We start from the raw sequence: 22,833 nt of genomic DNA, 5'->3' as shown, positions 1-22,833 counted from the left end.
CGATATCAGTGAATATATATAGAACGACATATGAAAGTATATGCGTGTTTACAATATTGAAGACCTTCATTTACAGATTAACTGCTACTAAACGTACGTCATATCGACAAAGGATTATACCATAAGACACGCCTGATTTAGTGGCCTAAATGGCTGGTCCTATGATATGTCATCTATTCTTGGGTCAGATTGAGTTAGAAACGTGGAACAGGGTACAGGTTTTGTAAGATTATCTCACATTACATTACTTTTCGGATAATTATGTGACAGCTACATACATAGCATTTGGCTCACATATGGCTACTGGGTGGGCCAATTTTCGTGAAGAGTTTGATGATTCTGTATTTCATATAAGTAATTGAAGGTATGAATTATGCATGTGAAAATTCCAAATTGACTTAACATCGATTAATGGAGAAATCAAACGTAAAAGGGATACAGATACGGCAAAAAGTCCTAAGACCAAGGTTGTAGATCATTCCAAATTGAACGGAGATTGTGCAATCCGTTATGTGATAGGAATTTCCGAAGGTCTGCACCATCATTAAAATTGCCTGCATATTTCGATATTCTTCGGGGATAAAAAGTGAAAAATTTAATGATCTAGGACGTTTTCCGTTCGTTACAGGCTAAAACGTATAATTTTGTCAAATTTCAATTATCTTCTTTTTCTTCTGGCAGATAATGCCGCAATCTGGATTTTGGGCGAGGCGGGAAAGAATTAGGACTTTCAGGAAACTAAACCAAAAATTATGGAGATGGTCATTATTACCCCTTAAACGGAAAGCTGTACGAAAATTTCGCAAAAATAGTCAGTGTAGACTATTACGTTACGATTTGATTTATACAGATAAAGAATCTGCTCCATGTAAAACACCTTTTGGGCTATGTCCGCTGGACTTAACCTGCAAAAGTGACCATTCATGATATCTCCCTTATTAATCCTCCTGACGAAAAAATGCCCATGAAAAAAAAAAAGGTTTAGAGGTGGAATTCCATCACGTTTGGTCGATTTCCAGTCAGGTTGGTCTTGTTCTGTATATATTGTGGAAGAGTAAAATCACCATTTCGGTTCCCTATAAACCGCCAGTCCATTCGGGAACATGAAATGTTATTTACGTTTAAAACCTACCTTTGGACAGGTGGATGCAAAATATAAAGTTTGGTTCGAATGTCTTCAGTAGTTTTCAAGTTATAAGGAATACGCTTTAGACGCACTCGCTCGTGAGATAAGTCCAATGGGACTTGTACAGAAAAACGGTCCGTTAATGATATCTCCCTTATTAATCCTCGTATCGAAATGATGCACATGAGAAAAAAGGTTTAGAAATTAATTTCTACCAAGGCAGGTAGATTTAAATTAACGTTGGTTGTGTATATTTTGTGGAAGTGCAAAATCACTGTTTAGGTTTTGTATAAACCCCCAGTCAGTTCAGGGATTTAGAAACAATATTTGCCCTAAAACCTATCAAGGACAGGTATATTCTAAATATGAGTCTTGGTGGAAATACATCCAGTAGTTTGTAGCACTCGCGTACATACGGCATAATTAAGGAAGAAAATAATACAGTTAAGAAAGTTGAAAGTAATAGAAAATGGATTATAACTGAGGACAGCCGGATAACGACAAATATGTAAATGCCAAGTTAATGTATTGGAAAATCAAATGCCCCTCAATAAATTATGCCAGTGTGAGTTATGGATATAATAAAGCGTAACAGAGGAGAAATTTAGGTCCAGTGATTCTTAGGTAAACAAATAAGAAGATGACTAATGGTGTTATTACTTAATCTATTCGAGGGCGGTTATAACATACGATATTCCGCCAATATCCCGCAGATAGGCCGACTGACGCCTCTCTTTTCTTCTACCCAAGGAACAAACACGAATTTAAAAGCATGATGAGGAAAATGGCAATACGTTACTTCCCTGCTGGCATGCAGTCAGAGACGTTGCCACGGTAACCTGTAGGTTCGTTGTCGGTCTGTCGATCACTCAATGCAGAGCATGATACCAGCGGAAAATTGTAAATTTCTCCGTCATGTGAAGAGTAAGGTCAATTATAAACATAACGAAAGTTGTTTATAATGAAGAGACGTTTCACGTACGGTAAACGAAGTTTACAGAAAATCAATAGTATAAGAGAAAATGGAGGAAAACCACTCTGGTTTTCCTATAAACCCCCGTTTATTCAAAGATTTTAAAATAATATGCATATCGAAACCTTCCCCGGGATGAGTATACTCTAAATGTGAAGTTTGGATGAGATCTATCCAGCCGTTTCGAAGTGATGGTGGAAAAACCATTCAGGTTTTCCTATAAACACCCCGTCCATTCAAAGATTTTAAAATGATATGCATATCGAAACCTTCCATGGGATGAGTATACTCTAAATATGAAGTTTGGTTGCGATCTATCCAGCCGTTTCGACGTGATGGTGGAAAAACCATTCTGGTTTTCCTATAAACCCACCGTCTCTTCAAAGATTATAAAATGATATGCATATTGAAACCTTCCCCGGGATGAGTATACTCTAAATATGAAGTTTGGTTGAGATCTATCCAGCCGTTTCGACGTGATGGTAGAACAGACAAACAAACAGACAAACAAACAGACACAAAACGTAAAAACCATCGATTCGGTCTTGAGTTGACCTAAAACGGACAAATATCTGAAAAATTGGCAAAACAAAAGAAATTACAGACAGCGGATCCCCTACAATTTTATTTATATAGATTGTACAATTTGTTGTCTAGATGTAATTACAACATATTATGTTTATTCAGAACTAGTTTTGACGCTATTCGGCATCATCATCAGCTGAACAAAGGCGTTGAAAAACTGGCAATCATATAAACATTATAAATATTAACATATTCACAAGTTGAAATCTTATAATATTACACTTAAATACATATGGAAAGATACAATGTTTATCCTTCCTTTCTCAATAAGTCGAAGACTTGTGGGTCGAATGTACAAAATTATTTAAAACCATGTGCGATCAAATTTATTAGTCTACAGTTGTAATCTTAGAGCGAGTTCAAATTAAAATTCACACACGAAACTATTAAAATAGTTTTGTTCTAAAACTTGCTGTGCTTGCTTAAATACACTTCGTAATTCTGCGTATAGTGAGGTGCAATCATAAGAAACGTGATTACAAGTAGTTGAATAGTGTCCTGTTTGATGGTATTGTTCTGTGTGTAACGAGCCTGGTGAGGTGGGAACATACAAATAAAGTCCTTAAGCTGTTAACAAGAACTACGTTTCCCGGTTCAAATGCGGAACCTGTGAACCATGAGAACCATATACCAGTTATAATGTTGTGATGGTTATGTATTAAGGTTGAAGCATGTATGTTGGAAACTATTGCCGATTGGATTTTTTTTTTTTGAATAATACGTCATTCTTGTTGATTAACCTCCCTTTGGTGCATTGTTCAACCTTGGAGGAATATGAGTTGTCTGTAATTGTCTTGTCGACTTAGCTGGGACCAAGTGTTCCAGTTGTGTCTGAACGACTAAGCTTGCTACTCCTAGTGTAGTATTGATGCTGTAGGTTACATGTTACATAACCATTCTTCTTTCTAAAGGAATATTCAAATGGATTCATACCCTAATAACGACTTCAACCAAGGTTCCGGTTTTGTAACAATACTTACGACTCAGACGACCATAATAATTGAAGAAACCCCAACTCACGCTGTGATAAATCTCTAGTCAATACAATTTGAGAAACCCATTTCACGCTGTGATCAATCCAATCTACAATTTGGATGTCTAGTCATTATAAAATAAATTAATTCATTGTTCGTAAATTCTGGCAAAGTTAATGTACATATTGTACATACACTACATATTGTAAACTATGTAAAAAAGCATAATACCATTGTATTTAGTATTAAGTTAAGTTTACTATTAAGTTCCGATGTTTATAGTTTTAATTCTTGACCTTAAGATTTAGTATTAGGCTGAAGATGCCCATAACTAGGGCGAAACATGTTCCTAACTGGTGTTTTTAATTCATGTAGAATTTAATCACTAAAAATATATATATATATATGTATTCAAAAGGTGGACACAATTTTAATCTTGAAAGTGTTTTACTTATTGTATCTTCAATACGGACCAAAATGAGATTAGTTACTTGTGGTTATAAGTGCCGCCTAGCATCAAGTTGAGCTTTCCCATACATTATAATGATAACAATCATAGTCCGACTCTGTGGTTGAATGGCCAGCGTAGCCTACTGCCCTTCGGTTCAGAGTGTCCCAGTTCGATTCCCGGCCAGGTGGGATATTTTAATAGCTCGGGCTTGGGGACTGGGTGCTTGTGTTTGTCTCAACACTCTCCTCTTCATATTCAGACAGCATACCACACTACAAATCACCAGAGAAACAGGCAATAGTGATTACATCCCTCCATACACGATTTGCATCAGGAAGGTCATCCGGCTGTTAAACAGGACCAAATCCACATGTGTGATGCAGTTCCCACACACAACCCCACAGTTGTACAAAGAACGGTAGAAAAAGAAGAAGGTAACAGTAATAATAATGTATTAGCAAAACCGATAGTAGCAAACAGAAAGTTTAAAATACAGCAGATATCTACCAGTACTAACCGAACCGGGGAACAGAATTAGTCGCACATCACAGGGAATGAACCGCGGGTAGTCAATTAAGTCCTGAATACAAGTAATCCGGGCTGGGATAAATGCTTGTTTTCACCAAGCAACAAGTAGCATTTTCTGAAACTATAGGCCTGTTGTATAGTAATACTAATATTTAATTCCTCATTGCGGGGATCAAAATGTAGCCATCATTAAGGGAGCACTATACACAATCCGGGGACCATGTCAGTTGCTTGTTTTCACCCCTACAGAGGAGCAGGTTTTCGTTATTTCTATTAGTATCACAAGTAAAATGGTACAGTATATTATGTTAACATAAATATGGAGCTAGGTAATACAATTTTGTCTACCCATCGGTTAAATAATCATATTTTTTATCTTCTGTATGTGTTAACATTATATACAAACCAATAAGTCATATACAAAAAAGGTACATTTCTACGTAGTTTGATGATACGGCGTTGTATATTCTGATATGCAAAACCATGTAACCTGAAATATGGTAATGTAACCTGAAATATGGTAATGTTCATTTTTTAATTTAAATGTAGGCTAACTTTACAGTCATCACATGCATTATTCAACCGGGCAAGTTGGTCGTGTGGTTAGGGCTGCGCAGCCATGATTTTGCATCCGGGTGATAGTGGGTTCGAACCCCAATGTCGGCAGCCCTAAAGATGGTTTTCAGTGGTTTCCCATTTTGACACCAGGGAAATACTGGGGCTGTACCTTAATTAAGGCCACGGCCGCTTCCTTCCCACTCTCAGCCCTTTCCTATTCCATCGTCGCCATAAGACCTATCTGTGTCAATACGAAGTAAAACGATGTAAAAAATTATGTTATTCAAGACTATACTATTGTATGCCACATGTATTATAATATAAATATTATTATAGGCCTAGCTAGCAACATATAATTCCTAACCTCTTCAATAACTGACTTGTAGGCCTATACCACGTATAAATCTAAATTTTGAAGTCTTACGTCAGGTAGCCAGACTCTGAATATAACAAATACTGATAGGCCTATTACACACAGCTAAAGCAAAATATATAACATCTTAAATAACTGACCTAGTCTATTCTTTACTGAAAAAATATCACTCTCCTTTATCTATCAGCTAATTGAGTACTTGGCTAAAACATGGTGGCTGGACTGGACTTGGCCACACTGTATATAAAGAGTCACTGTAGAATGGAATGAATGAAGTCCCCGTCTAGCGGCGAGGATAGGAATTGTGCCGGCTGACGAAGGCTGTCGCACTCCTCTGCAGCAATGATTAATAACTGAAAGATGAAATGATATTGGAGTGTGTTGCTGGAATGAAAGATGACAGGGAAAATTGCAGTACCTGGAGAAAAACTTGTCCCCCCTCTTTGTCCAGCACAAATCTCACATGGAGTGACCGGGATTTGAACCGCGGAACCCAGTGGTGAGAAGCCGGCGCGCTGCCGCCTGGACTACGGAGGCTCTTCAAGGTCTATTGAATATCCCCAGGAGAAAATGGTGCTATTTTGTAGTGTACACGAGGAAAGGAAAACTCTTCGTAGAAAGGGTAGAAAAGGATGAGTTATGTCAAACAAAATTCTTCCAAAATGAGTACAATTTTATAAGGAATGCATTTTGCCAGGAATTGTAGACAGCCTAATTGTTCGAGGCATGAAAATCCAAGATACCACCTTTGTGCTAGAGGCACGACAAAAAGCAGGCAGCAGACACCAACAAACGAGAAAGAAGAGGAAGAGATCAGACACCATCAAACAGGGCAAAAAATCTGCTTAAGTTTAGTTATTGTGGTCGGGTGATGTTCGTATGTAAGTGGTTCAGAAGATAATGCGTGGGACCGAGGAAAATGTGAACCCCTGCATGAGTGGTATAATACAATGAAGAAGAAGAAGAAGATTTAAGCCAGTAAAACTCTTCAAAAATTGATGTGATGATTTATTATTTTGAGATGGTTAATACTGAAAGTTTTTTTTTTTTTTTTTTTTAATATAGCGCACTCTTCTTCTACCGCTACCGCTCATCCCTCATCTGTGAGGTCACGGATGAAAATTGTGTTGCACAGATGGATTTGGTCCTGTTTTACGGCTGGATACCCTTCCTGACGCCAACTATACATGGAAGGATGTGATCACTACTGCGTGCTTCTGTGGTGGTTGGTAGTGTAGTGCACTGTCTGAATATGACTGGGAAAATGTTGGGACAAACACCAACACCCAGTCCCCGAGCCAGAAGAATTAATCAGACGCGATTAAAAACCCTGACCTGGCAGAGAATCAAACCCGGGACCCCTCTAAACAGAAGGTCTCAACTCCTACCATTCAGCCAATGAGTCAGACTTAATATAACACAATATGAAATGGAAATCTATATATATAAATAAGAGTTTCGTCTGTACATTGCTCAGAATTTGAAAAGAATGGTATTTCTGTATCGATCATGTCCACAGTAACAAGGAAATGCACTTTTTACATTTCCATAATTTCTGTCTGTCTGTACCCGCATCACTAGAAAACGGCTAAAGAGAATTTGATGAAAATCAGTATACAAAGTCGGGAAATAAGTCGCTACAATCTGAGCTATAAATAGTTTTATTCACACTGATAGAAATGTTAGTTTAGGGAAAGGCCTAAAATTTAATTTTCAAATATTTATGTTATTAGTGGTCCTATCTTAATAAAATTGGTATGCAAAGCCTAAGTCGCTACAATCTAAGCTATAAATAATTTTATTCTAAAATTTAATTCTTAAATATTTACGTTATTACTGGTCCTATCTCATTGAAAACTGGTATAAAAAGTCGGAGAATGGGCCACTACAATCTAGGCTATAAATCATTTTATTCACGCTGAATGAAATGGTGGTTTATGGAAGGCCTAAAATTTAATTCTCAAATATTTATATTATTAGTGATCGTGTCGATAAATACTACATAACCAAAGTTATATAGAATTAAATTTCCGCACATTTGTGTCTTATACGTTTCTACTGTACCGGCTATGATAACACAGATATTCATGAATTTGTATTTTTGCTGTTAAGTCCATATCGACACTGAGCCACGAGAAAATGCGTTAACAGAATTAAATGAAAATCAGTATATAGAGTCGGGGAATAAGAAACTACAGTCTAAGCTATAAACAACTGTTTTCACTCTGGATGAAATTGTAGTTTAGGGGAAGGTGCCTAAAATTTAATTTTTAAATACCTATGTTTTTGGTCCTATTGAAAAGTACTACATAATAAAAGTTGCAGAGAATACAATTTCCCATCATTTATGTTTTATTCAGTTTTACCGTACCGACTATGATGAGTGGTATTTCAGAGTTGGAAGAAAACTATGAAGGCCTACAATGTCGAAAGCCCATAACATTGATCAACAATAACATTTACATTGACCACTGTTTGTTGTAATGTTATTTGTCTCTTATGCTGCCTCTCAACTCCGAGAGATGGGATTACTGCTGTGTGCCGAGTATAATAGCCTGGATGAATATTGGCGGGAAACAGCCGAGGAGTTAGAAAACTTTCTTCTTTAGCATGCCATTCCTCTGGTTCATACATTTTCTGATACAGCTGGTACGTAACACACTGGTACTTCAGAGTATTCCAGTTATTCGTTCCCTACTCTGACACACTGTTTTGAATGAGGAGTGTGCATACTTAAGGCAGAGGCTGACTTAGTAGTAGTAGTAGTAGTAGTAGCAGCAGCAGCATAGCTTGGTCTAGAATAACAATTTAGGCTTATTCCAAATTATAGCACCACAATTCACTAAATAACTCAAAATTCAACCCTGAAAAGAGCCGTTTCTTAAGAAAAAAGCTTCTTTCTCTTCTCTTTTATTAAACTCTACATTCATTTTATTACAAATTTTCAGTGAAGAGGCGTTTTATCCTCTGGCTTGGAGGAAAAATTTGCCTCCAAGTCAGATAGATTTTTCCGCCAGAAGTGTAGTGAATTGATATTTTCCGACTCATCGGGTAATCCTAGGAAACAGATTAGTAAAAGGGCATAGTTTTTCCCTGGCAGTCTCCACTATTCAATCCCCTACCCGCCGAAAAAGGACAAAGAGTGATTACGAATCACGGCTGTCTGCGGCTTGGTCATTCCAGCTCTGGAACTTTGGACTGTTAGATTGGTAGTGTAGTCCTGTTTGTTAAAAGTGAGAACATGCGTGCTGTTTCATTTGATCGAGTATTTCATATGAAAGCATTGCCTTTTAATCGCGCCATTCCTACTGACATCATTGTAATGTATGTTCATTTCAGCTGGAAAAACCACTAATACAGTCTTTTTGAGGATGTAAAAGGGCAGGTGGAGAGTGAGTGTCTACCACTTTAACGAAAACTCCCCAACCTGATTGTGGTATGCAAGCAGGTCTACCATTACAGTGAAAATTCCCTAACTCAGTCTTCATATGTGAAAAGATATTTGGTGACTTCCCCGTCACGATTCTAAGGTAAAGTTAAGAGCTATACAATTTAATACTATCTTGCCCATGTGTACACTAGATTTCCGTATACAATGTAGAATTCCGTAGCGAAGCACGGGTATATCAGCTAGTATATAAAAAAAGTAATAAGATTTTAGGAAAATATTTGCTCATAATAACGTACGTATTTTGTTAGAGAATGTTAAATATTATTTTTCTTTCTTTCTTAAACCATTTACCCTCCAGGGTTGGTTTTCCTCTCACTCAGCGAAGGATCCCACCTCTACCGCCTCAAGGGAAGTGTCCTGGATTGTGAGACTTTTGGTCGCGGGGATACTACTGGGGAGTAGGACCAGTACATCACCCAGGCGGCCTCACCTGCTATGCTGAACAGGGTTCTTCTTGGGGAAGGGGAGATTAGAAGGGACAGCCAAGGAACGGGGAAGGAAGCGGCCGTGGCCTTATGTTAGATACCATCCCGGCATTTGCCTGAAGGAGCAGTGGGAAACCACGGAAATCACTTCGAGGATGGCTGAGGAGGGAATCAACCCCCCTCTACTCAGTTGACCTCTCGAGGCTAAGTGGACCCCGTTCTAGCCCTCATACCACTTTTCAAATTTCGTGGTAGAATCGGGAATCGAACCCAGGCCTCTGGGGATGGCAGCTAATCACACTAACCACTGCACCACAAAGGCAGACTAAAAATTATTATGCTATTCTGTAAGTTATAATCTCAGAATAAAATGTTTATGATCAGCAGAACTTTATTAACAGTTGTAATCTTCAAAATCACAATATATCATAATACATGCCGATCTCTTTTCTTATTGGGTTGGACGGCAAGAGAGTGCCTTGTCCACAAATTTTTCATATGGCTCTGAAAGCAGATCTACTGTGTGACTCAGAAGCAAGGCAACGCAAACACAGGTAGAGAGAGACTGACATTGAGGGTTGAGAAGCAAAAGGGGGTAAGGGAAAGGTTATGCAGCAGCTGGAGAGTGGTAACAGTGCTGCCATCTCTTGCCTTGTAATTTTTTTTTTTTTTTACTAGTTGCTTTACGTCACATCAACACAGATAGGCCTTATGGCGACGATGGGACAGGAAAGGCCTAGGAATGGGAAGGAAGTGGCCGTGGCCTTAATTAAGATACAGCCCCAACATTTGCCTGGTGTGAAAATGGGAAACCACGGAAAACCATTTTCAGGGCTGCCGACAGTGGGGTTCGAACCCACTATCTCCCGGATGCGAGCTCACAGCTGCGCGCTCCTAACCGCACGGCCAACTCGCCTGGTGCCTTGTGACTGACAGCAGAACTGATCGCTCAGCCTTAAGGCATCAAGTCTATATGGTCTCACACCATGGTTAGTCAGTTCGAGTCCCATTGGTCGAAAAATGTTAGGCCACCAGGATGTTTACCAGCAGGTGCGGTAGTGGGTAGTATATAATTTCCAATCATTAGATTGTGTGCCAGAAACCTGGGTTCAATTCCGAATCTCTCCACAGTTTTCATATGGAGTGGGGGCATATGACGCTGTTGATAGTAATTTGTCCGTTGGATGGAAATGTTAAGCCTTGAGGAGACCTTTTCGACAGGAGTAAGCTATGTGGTGGCACCTGGTTTCACCACATCCCTTTTTACTGTATTATCGTATATCATGCCATTCATTTTATCTCATTAACTCCTCTGATGAGGCTAATATCATGAAGGGCACGCAATCATAAAAACTCACTATGAAGATTCATCTCTGATATAACAATTTATTGCTCAAGTATCCTCCTGTTCAATACAGCAAGTGATTTACACTTATTACACAAATTAATTTGACGCTTTTTACTTATATGCAATCATAACACTGCAATATTTGTTGGCATTTAAGTTCGCTATTGGCAGCTAACTTTTATATGAGACACTTATTAGAGATTGTTTTTTCTCATTAGCCGACATTCAATTATCCAAAACATCAAGAAATATTACTCAAGACAAGTGCATCACTAGTGCAAACATAACAAATTACAACTTTTAAGATCATGAACTCATCCAAAAGAAGAACTATGCATTAGATATAGACTGCATATTGATAATTAATGTTAAGTGTTTTAAATTATTATGTACAAGTAATTTCTACTGAAGATGATCCAATCAGGGTTGAAACATGTACAGAAGTAAATTTTAAGTGTAAATCACTTGCCGCATTGAGCAGGAAGATACTCGAGCAATAAATTGTTATATTACCAATTTTAGCTGTCAATACGGAGATCATGAGACGCACACCGACGAAGATTCATCTCACTTTATACCCGACCCTGAGGAGAAACGCGACAAGGGTTGGACATACACACTGTGATTTAAAGTGTAGAACATTCAGTTTATATATCACAAGTATTTTTATTATGCCCTTAATTTGTTTATTTAATAAGTAACTACACTTACTATCAAAATTATAAAACAGTAGTGTGCTTTACATCGCACCGACAGAGATAAGTCTTATGGTGACAATGGGATAAGAGAGGGTGTGAAAAATGGGAAACCATGTAAATCCATCTTCAGGGCTGCCGGGTTCGAAACCACTATCTCCCGAATGCAAGCTGACAGCTGCGTGAGCCAAACTGCAGAGCCACTTCCTATCTGTTTGAAGACAGCAGTGTACGAAGATGTGCAGATCATCCTAGTCCTTTTCTGTTTTCATGTTTAGCCACAACTCCTTTCTATTGCTCCCTATTCCTAAACTGACCTGTCAGTACATTTGAGGCGGTCCGTTCCAAAACTCGTCTTATCCATCATAAGTAATTTTTCACGAAAAGCGAAAAACCTGTAATTTTTTTAATATAAGTCTCACTTGTCTAAATGTATTACGACGCGTTCAAGTCCAATGTCATAGGGTCGTCTTACTGAAGAATTATAAATATAATTAGTAGAACGTCAATAAATTACATTTGTCTTTTGGATAAGACAAGTTTTGGAACACCCAAAAAAAATTCAAAATATATTACCTCACACAACTTATTTTAAAACAAGAAAAATGAAAGGATTGAGAATATAATGTTGTAATAAAACTCACCAGTACACTCATGCACTTTTTTCCTATCAGTATAATGATATTCACAAATAAATTAAACACAGCAGTGTGATTTATCATATTTACATCCTATCCATAGTATTTGGAGAGAATTCTTCCTTTATAGGCTACACTGCACTCACAATAGAAGTAACTTGAACAATAAAACATCACTTTGTTGTTAATCAAACTCTCAAATCTGTTCCCTCCTCTTGAGATCCATCACAAAGAACTTCTGTTTCTTCAACAAGATTGTTTTCGTCTACAGAAATTGAGGTGAAGAGATTCTTACAAAAAAAAAAAAAAAAAAAAAAAAAGCAACTCATTCCTATCCCAATCCATTCCAAAATGCTTTTCAAGCAACTTTTTACGTCCTTTACTTTGGCGGGATTCAAGTTTACTCCTGGCAATAATTCAGGTGGCATTAGCATATCTCGCAGGCGTATTCCCTTTTTCATTACGGATTTTCCTAAACCAATGTCTGAGTTGTAATGAGGTTCTCCCCATCAGGGTGACATTTCCCAGTGAGTCTTTGCTAATAACAAATCGTTTCACTGAAGAAAATTCAAAGTGCCAAAATGCAGGCATTTTCATCATATTTTCAGAAACCATTTTCCAACTGTTCACCGAGCAGTCTCTGCCAAACTTGAAGACTTCAGCATGTTTACTAAAGATGTCTTCATATTCTGCTGGATTACAGATTATAAGGCATTTCCGTATCTCTCTCGACTTGAGCAAATACCCTGTCAGAGGGCAGAAATGAGTGGCCTGTCATAGGAAAGACCAATTCAACACTTTCTATATTAGGCAGAGCTGTGTGTGTCAAGAAATATGAGCACATTGCAATCATTGTAGAATTGCGGTTCTGTCCTCCGCAGCCATCCGCACGAATTCGTATAGTAGTGAAGTTTGACAAATCAGTTTGTGATAATCGATGGTAAACTGCAGATGACGTTTCATTAGACCCCTTGTTGAATTCATGCTCCATCCATGTGTATGTAAAAGCATTCTCCTTTGTCAACTTGGCATGTGAGGTACCCCTCACAATGGTAAAATTATAGGTGTACAATTGGCGACTGTAATAGGCAATTTGATCTGGAACTTTTGGATTCACAAGATTCTTTTGGCCGTCAAATGAAAATATTGCCTGCTGTCCCTTTCTTCTTGGAGCTTTTTGAAAAAAAGCTGCAGCCCTTAGTTTGTGTACTCTAAGTTCCAAGATTAAATCATTCTTCAGTGATACGTTCGAACTTTCAAGTTTAATTTTCTCCTTGAGCTCTATGCACTTTGAGCAAGCGTCAGTAACTGGTGTTCCGAATCCAGTGTTGTAGCAACGCGTAAAAATTTCACGGAAGAACCACCGCTTCACCCTGAGTTCAGGTGATTTCTTGTTATACATTTTGTAAAGCTTAGCGATGCTTAAATTTCCAGGTAGATACTGTCTGACTGGTGACTTTCCACAGCAATAGTGACTTTCACAACACTGCAAACTTTCAATGAAACGTTTCACGGAGTGCCTCTTTTCAGTGTATTCTGGTTTGATCCTAGCTCCTCCCCTCTTTTCTGTTGGAAGTTTCCCTGTCGTGAAGTGAATTCTGGCAATCCTCTGAACCCGATCTTTGCTGACATGCAATACATTCAAGAATGTCTTTTGGCAAACCTGAATGTGAAACTGTTCTGTATTAGCAAGTTTTATATACCTTCCACAACAAGAGCAATATTTTCGGTCATCTTAATACACTCTATTCACAGCACAAAACTGCATGAAAGACTAACACAGTTCAAGAACAACTCAAGGAGTGGAAAGACTGGCATAAAACGCGGATAAATTGTAGCATGAGTCACGTGCTGAAATTATCCATTCCTATTGGTTGATTGTATATGGCGAGTTTCGGAACGACAAGGGCTGTGTGGATAAGGCGAGTTATGGAACAATAGCCTAAGTTTGGTGACAGATTTCTATGGGAAAAGGCGAGTTTGGTGCTTAATTTTGTGATAGAACTATCACAAACATCACCAAGAAGGCAATGCTACCTCTAACTCATTTTTTTTTTTTTTTAATGGATAAGACGAGTTTTGGAACGGACCGCCTCATTTGTCCTATTGCTTGTTCCTATCTTTCAAAATACAACTTTGTCATTTGTTTGTTCTTTTCCATTGCCAGTACAGAAGTAAGTCAACTCAAGAAACTTGTGCTGCAACCATAAAATTAATGCCACAATAATAATTTAAGATTATAATATTCTGCCAACACTGCATTTTATGTACATTTAACAGTATGAAAGAATGACCGTGCTACTACACTGCCAGAAAAAAACAAAAAAAACATGCAACTTCCTCAAGGACAAGGTAATTTCATTCACAAGCAAAGTGAGAGGCAGTTCATCATTGCAGGAGTATATGATTACTAGAGACGAGAATTATAGGCATTAAAAACAGTTAAAATAGGCAGGCATATAGGCTCTTAAATTAGCCAAAATAGGCATTTAAATAGGCACTAACATGTAAAATAGGCAACAAAACAGACATGAAAAAATTACTTATAATTTAAGAACACACTCAATTCCTATAAAAGGAATTTACAAGCAACATTTCAATGTTTTCTGGTAACAATCTTGTTCTCCTCTCATGCATTATGTTTTTGTACTCAGAGAAGGATCTCTTCAACATCACAAAGTGATTGGACAAAACTTCAATGAAGTCCCAGAGGTTTGGTCAAAACTTCCCCTGAATTCTTCCACAATCCCAAATGACTCCACCAGGGGCATGCCACTCTTCTCCAACTTGGTGACTGCTCCTGGGAGCTTGTTGAAATTTGAAGATGCTCCGGTTTATGCAGCGGCATATTAGCTCCCAACATTGCAGTGCATAGGTCTGAAGAAAATGGTTGTTGGTCGCTGACCAAAGTGGATTGGTAGAAAGGCTGCGTTGATACAGATTTCTGTACTTGTATCAGATCCATCACAATATTCCTAAGTTGATCTTTGTGATATTTTTCTCGCATTTGATCTGAAAAATAATAAAATTGACATAAATTTCATTGTCCCTATATCATAAATTTCTACAGTAGGACTAATTGGCAATAATGCTTAGTATATATCATGCATTTGTTCATAAAAAAAGACTATTAGAGATGATGTTTCTAGAAGTACAAAACTTGAAAGTAGGAACAAGGGAATTAGTAATTTACATGGAAATAGGTGTATGTCCTAAAGGATTTTCAGTTATAAATTGGCAGTATCGTGTCGAGTTCACAGGGTGAAAAGTATAATAAAAAAGACATGAAATGATAACGGAGTAGCATAGAGGAGAGATCCGTCCTTTGTGCTAGCGAAGGACCCACCAAGCTGGCCCTTGCAGTATTCTTACTTATATAGAAGAATGAAAACGGAGGCACTATAAATCTGAGATTTGTGAACATTTTATTTGTTTCTATTCACCGGCTTTGGTCAGCCAGGTCAGCTGTCATGAAGACTATTTTCTGTTGCCTACAATAGATCCTGCATCATGTGTGCCCACAGGGCCGCCACCCTCATTGAAAATTAAAAACCATGTAATTTGAAATTGTTGTAACATGCGCGCATGACCTTATTTTTGTCACAATTTAGCAAGACTCTAGAGGGGATGCTAGAAGCTTACACTCCTCAGACTCTCTTTGTTTCCCCCTCATCCCCCGCCACCACCACCACCAAGCACAACAGTTACCAACAGGACCTCACCAATCCAGACCAACCGTTTTTTCGCTGGCCTGGTCTTGTAAAAATAGTCTTGCCAACCTCGTAAAACACACTGTGGCATCTTCCTAGTCGGGCTACATTGGATCTGCAACCTTGTGTTTCACGAAGGCTTAATGGAAGTGTAATCGAATTCACAATGTTTTAAAGGGAGTTTTAAAAATTGCATTTCAGCTGTAAATCTCTATTTTCATAGGAAATGAATTACAGTTCAAAATACCGATTTAATTTTCATCCATTCTGTGACAAGAGACCACCGGCGTTCTAACTCCTCGTTCAGTAATTTAATGATTATTTATATTTTAGCAATATAAATTATTGAACGTTCACGACTAATACAGCATTGCAACAAAACAACTTGCCACAATACAAAAATTAATAGGCCTATATATGCTATGATGAAATGCGATCATAGTTCTCAATCACAAAAAAGATAATAAAAGGAACAAATGAACTTACCTCCTTACAGCAACCTTGACAGACTACCCTTCCATCCGTTGTGAAATTGGGATCCCCTATCATCCACTGCTTCAGCCAGTAGGACTTCAACGATTTTTCTCTGGGCATTGCCACAAACACACACCTTCTTCTTCCTCTTCACAATAAATCACAACACGTTCTGAACATAAAGTGTACGCGTACAACAGTTCGCATCGAAAGGGAGGTATTATCATTTATAAATTGAAGTTAATCCACGACATAGCTAAACATAACGGATACAGCAAAGAAATGGTCAACAAAATCATTCACAAAATAAAATCACAACCTAAAACTAAATTAGCAAAAACAACCAAACCCAAAAAAGACTACGCCCTATTTACCTTTAACAACACCCATATATATACTATAACTAATATTTTCAAGAAGCACAACATAAAAATAGCATTCAAAACCACACACAATAGTACCAACATTATACATAACGCTAAAACAGTCAATAATAACAATAAATACAACTAATCAGGTGTCTACCGTATCAAATGTAACAACTGTGACACAAGTTACATAGGACGTACAGGCAGAAACTTCACCATCCGCTACAATGAACATATAAATGCAGTAAAACATAACCATTTCTCATCAATAGGCCAACATGTAGAAGAATCCAAGCATAGTTTCACAAACATCAATAACGACATGACGATACTAAACATAAACTCCAAGCGCCCACTGCTCAACATAACCAAAAATTTCTACATTTCTTTAGACCAATACGCTAATCGTTCATAACATTAATGATATTACTGAAAAAACCAGCATCATTTTTGACAAAGCCATTCCGGCATTAAAGAATGATTACCTCAAAATAGTAAACACACGCTCCAACAAACCAACGAATCACAAGCCCGACCCCGCCCCTACTTCCCCAATGGCCACTCCTTCCTTCCCTCCACCTACATCCCCCTCCACAGCTAATATGAGCTCTCGCACTCGCAGTAGAACACAACAAGCCTTCAAACACATCGGCACAAGACTTCCACAACAACTAAAGTAAGTACTCTTTCCATACATACACCAGGCATTCCTTCATACACACACCACCGGTATACTTATATTACCTTATCTTTACAGACTACAACCACAAACGTAGACGAGAGAGGTGTTGCCACCAACTACTTCTAATTCAAACTCAAGACCTGCTGTTTACTATATTAAAACTTACCAGAGTACATCACAAGTTGGAATACATAACACAATATAAAAAATTTCTTCATGACAAAGGTCCATATCAATTGACGCATACCAGCTTCAGAACTTTCTCGAAGATTACCATACACAGCTAAAATCAACATAACATAAAAGCAAAGGAACTACACAGAAGATAGAAGAATGGAACCTATGTAACATGAACTAAAAATTTTTAACAAGTGTCTACCTATACTTACCAAATTTTTATGTGTTAAAACTTTTTAAGTGTTTTATATTATGACCCATATGTTTTAATATGTCCTACATACTCATGTTCTAACTTATTGTAACATTTTACCTTGACTACTGATATTTTAATTACATGCTACTGTATACATTTCCATCCCCCATTAGACATCCGGATGTCTAATACAATAACAACTTGTGAATTGTCTAATGGCTGGAAAAAAAAATCATGTACTAGCTGATGATGGCCGTTAAAGAGCCGAAACCGGTACTAGTTTAATCTATTTAAAATAAATTGTGTATTGATTGGTGGAAAAACACTTTTCTTATCTATACTTCGAAAGGGAGGTACAGGCATATGGGTTGTGCAACATAGTTCAACGCTGACTAGTTCTCGCATATGTCTTAGGAGGTTGGAGGGGTTGAAGGCTTCGAGGTAAAATTGTTCTTTGTTTCTCCTCAAGTAAATTTCCCTAGAACTATTTCTGGAGACTTTTGAGAATTCCCATTTTTTGTTCGTGGTGTAAACAGATATTGAGAAAAAAGAAGATAATTTTGTCTTGCACACTAACTGCAATATAATGCACTGGAGGTAAATCTGCTTTTTTTAAATACAGTCTTAAGGCATCAAATAGGCAATTATACTCCAAATAGGCACAAACTCCTGAAATAGGCATTTATAGGCACAATAAAACCAACGAAATATAGCTAGAAATACTAAGATGGGTTTATACCTCAAAAGCCTACGTTTCTGAACACAGGAATAAAATAGGCAAATTCCCGTCTCTAATGATTACAAATTCAGACCAAATGAAACAAGTCACTGTAAAGGATGCCCAAACAGTTTCATCAATACAAAGTGTACCAACCCCCGTCACCAATGGCGGAAATGCAGGAAGGCTCTGGTGAACACGTACGTTCTCGCTTCATCATGTCCCATACGTGTTCAATTGGTGAGAGATCTGGTGATCTTACTGACCAGGGCAGTTGTCGTACATCACATAGAGCATGTTGCACCGCAACAGCTGTATGTGGGTGTGCACTGTTCTGTTGAAAAAGCACAACACCTTCCTGTCAAAGAAATGGCAGTAGCACAGGGAGAACAACCTGTGCAATGTAACAGGCAATGGTTACGTTACCCTGCAGAAACACCAACTGTAACGGCAAGCTGTAACTGATGGCTTCCCCCACCATGAAGCCTGGGGTGGGAGCTGGGTGTTTGAGCAAATGTACTCTGGAATACACTGCTCACCAGGTTTATGCCGTACATGTGTATGTCCATCACTTGCATTGACAGAACCTACTCTCGTCACTGAAGACAACAGAGTGCCATTCCCCTCTTCATTCGAATCTTTCACGACATCAGAGTAGCCATGCTTCGCCGTGTCATGGTGTCAATGGTAGCCTGGTCAGAGGCATACATGATCGTAATCCTGCTGCAAACAGATGGTTCCCAATGGTCTTTGGTGACCCAACAGTTGCAACAAGTGACCAGATTTCATTCGTGGATGATGTCCAGTCAGCCACCGCTGCTTGCACAATGCGTCGATCTTGATGTGCATCTGTACTACGCGGACGTTTGAAGCCTGGTCTACGGGTGTGGGAATGTTCCACAAACCACTGCTGAACGAGGAAGCTTGGAATAAGCTGATGTAATGTTTGGGAACACATGCTAAAAAAATGGATTTATACCTAAAATTACATGTAAAAGAGACTACATAGGACAGAATAACATCTAAATTCATATATCACTGATGGATGATATCAAGCAAGTAAAATGTAATCATGGAGTGGAGAAATTTACAAGTTTTATTTTGCATTGTTAGGCGCCAACCAGTACTATAACAGGGCCCGGATCAACACTCTACCCGCTCCATTTCCATTTCCGCTTCTTGTAAACATTATGAGACAATGTTGAACTTTGCGTGTGGTATGCTTCTGTTCAGAAGATTGCGCCTTGCTTCTTTTAAGTGACTTGCCTTCTACTTCTTCTGAATTTTACAGTGCCTATCCCCATTGTTTTATTTTGCCTCTTCAACTGTTTTTGTGGGGACTTGATCTTTAATTTCTTTCTTACCTATGCATAGTTTTTTGCATTTTATTTGGCTGATGATGACCTGGATTGGGGTTGAAACCGGTACCGCTTCCGCTTATAATTAAATAGGAATGTAACACTACATTTCGTATTTATTTGTATTGATTAGGTTGAACTAACTTATTTATTATTTCAATTCCATTTCTCTATCTACGCCAATGTATGTTACAGTTCGTTTTCAGTCACATCACCGAAGAAGACATTGCTACAGAAAGAATATGTTATAATTGTATGCGCATAAGAATACTTTTTTTATATTTACAATTTGCCTCACGTCACACCAACAGAGATAGGTCTTATGGAAAGGATGGAATAATGGCTAGGAGTGGGTAGGAAGAAGCCATGGCCTTCATTAAGGTGCAGTCCCAGCATTTGCCTGGTGTGAAAATGGGAAACCACAGAAAAACATCTTCAGGGCTGCCAACATTGGGGTTCAAACCCACTATCTCCTGAATGGAGGCAGACAGCTACTTGAGCCAAACGGCAGAGCCACTCCCTCAGAGCGAGAAGATTTAGTGGAAGTACACACCCTTATAAATCGGTGAAATATTATAGCTTGCGTTGAAACAGTCAAGTGAGATTTCTACGGTTTGTGATAAAGTTCAACTGCATGCTTTTCTTTGACAAACTGATGTTATTCTGGAAGAAGTGCAACATTTTTCTAACAAATATGTTTGAGTTTCAGATATACTGCTGTGAAACCAAAGTGATGGATATGGAAAACACCAGGAGGATGGAAGTGATGTGTTCGCAAATGACCGCATGAAGGAGGCAGAGAAGTCGTCGTAAACTTCATGCCATACCGGAGGGCAAGATATAAGTGATTATTTCCTGACTCTCCTTATTTCTTTGTTATTTGTGTAAATAAAGTGCGATTCCTCTTTTAGATTTTTAGAGCTAAATTATGTAATTTTTTAGTAGTATAGGCGATGTTTTATGTATAATTAATGAGCCTCACAGAGTTTACTTAAAATGGAACTGTCCATACTGTCATATCGAAATCGACATTGAAATTTCGCACAGACCGTGAGGAGACCCATAAAATAGTGATGTACAAAAATTTAGCTGCCATTTCGAACTGGAAGGTTTCGAAATCTTGATACAAAATCCGTGTGACAGTGCAGCTTACTGGACAACCGTTGCTTCTTGCTGCCTTGTGCGGCGCACAGCACAATGGAGTTGCAGTTGTGCTGTAGAGAGAGAGAACGAATTGGCAGGCTGCCACGCGCCAAGGTCACTTTATTGTTACGGAACAAATGTGAAACATAAATCGCATGATAAAAACACAAATATTTTTGGCACCATGCACAACGAAAATGCACTTTGAGGCCACATTGTTCTTCACAGTTTTCTTCACTTGTTTGAAGGCAATATTTCGCATTCACTTCAAACTCGGGAGGCCCTTCATTGTATACTTTGGTTGCGAACCACAAATATTTAATCATGTCCTTGAACCGTGGGGAAGAAAAATGAAAATGAATGAAGGACTGCATTTTCAGTATGCTGTTTCTCTGATAAACATCAAACTGAAAGTCTTCACAAGTCTGCACAATGCCTGTTAAGTGGCAATACAAAGCCTTCCACTGCCGGAAGAAAAACTTGTCCAACTTTTCCCTGTAGTGCTGGGAGGAATCTGGAGAATTTCTATACTGTTGCCTGGAGGAATGTCTTCAAGACAGCTCTTATCACTATAAGTAATCCAGGAATCTAGCAGTAGCAAACACCTGTCTTCTGCAAATGGGAAGAAGAATTCTTTAAACCAATACTTTAGTTCCTTTTTCCCCATTTTCCTTGATTTTGTGGCTGTTACAATTATATTTCTGGCATGAAACATCTCTTACAAAACAGACCAAAAGTTCCAGTTGCCTCCTGTAGTACAATGAATAATTCTGGGAAAAGAGTACTGGCCATACTAATTGTAGGCATAATTGTGTACAAATGGGTGAGGCACTAACTGACTGAGCAACTGTTTCTGTATTTTTCTTAGCAACAAATGATAGAGTCCTTTTCACTTTCATTTTGCGCACGAAACCACTCTGATCAGTACTGTATATTGAAGAAGAAATGTAGTCTAGAAGAAATGTAGCCTAAAAATCGCCCTGTAGCTGCTTCTACAAATTTCTTTCCGACATTATCTCTTTAGTCTTCTTCTTGCAGATACGTACGGGATACAAGTTTTGTAATTTTTCTACTTTTTATTCTGAACTTTTTCTTGAAACAACTCAACCAACTAGCACATGCGCTGAAATTAGTTCGCCCCATTGCAATCTCTCTTGAAATTTCCAAGGTCCACAGTCGCAGGTTTTCATCGCATACATTCTGCTTCAGTCTTCTTGCTTCTGTAAAGCGAGAAAATAATTTTGTATGCATCAATTTTCTGTGTTCAACGGGGCTTACTGATGTATATTCTAACGGGTTCTTCCACCTGTACAATTGTCGTAGTGACGCGACCTTATGACACTTCTGCGAACAGTGGTTAATGAAGGCCATTTCTTACCCCCCTTATTTAACCATAAATTTACAGCTTTTCTCTTGCATGCAATATCAACACTTTGTTTCACTTTCTTTTGTGGACTGGAAGCATAGCTTGATCTAGTAGATTTGCCAGGTGACTGCGGTGTCTCTTCACTGGATTGACGGGAATCAGACTCAGGGCTCTAAATCGGATCCGTAACACATCTTGTTCCTGGCAATGGTGTGCTGCCTTCTCTTTCAGATAATGCAGATGAGGTGTCGCTGCTTCTACTATCACTTTCACTGTCATATTTCTCTCCATACACGACTCAAAGACGATGCTGGCACCCATGGGATGATATTCAATTAGTTCCATCACATGTCGAACCCATCTCCCTTTCTTCCGAAGTTATTTCACGGGAAGAGGAGAAACCATTTCATGGAAATAACGTAAAGCATACTGCAGAACATTAACCAGATTCAAGACTGCTCTTTCCAAGGAACATGTGTCAAATGGCTAGCGAGAAATCTCAAGGTAACCCGATTG

At 38.4% G+C, this 22,833-nt stretch overlaps 1 protein-coding gene across 2 annotated transcripts in view; it reads right to left on the bottom strand.

Moving 5' to 3' along the window:
* Nucleotides 1-22,833, bottom strand: part of LOC136877498 (nuclear pore complex protein Nup93) — a 262,104-nt gene that overhangs the window by 172,333 nt on the left and 66,938 nt on the right. The gene's annotated exons all lie outside the window — the stretch shown is intronic.

Source organism: Anabrus simplex, chromosome 7 (assembly GCF_040414725.1).
Source record: "Anabrus simplex isolate iqAnaSimp1 chromosome 7, ASM4041472v1, whole genome shotgun sequence".
NCBI lineage: Eukaryota > Metazoa > Arthropoda > Insecta > Orthoptera > Tettigoniidae > Anabrus > Anabrus simplex.
This window is presented reverse-complemented; position numbering and strand designations above follow the sequence as displayed.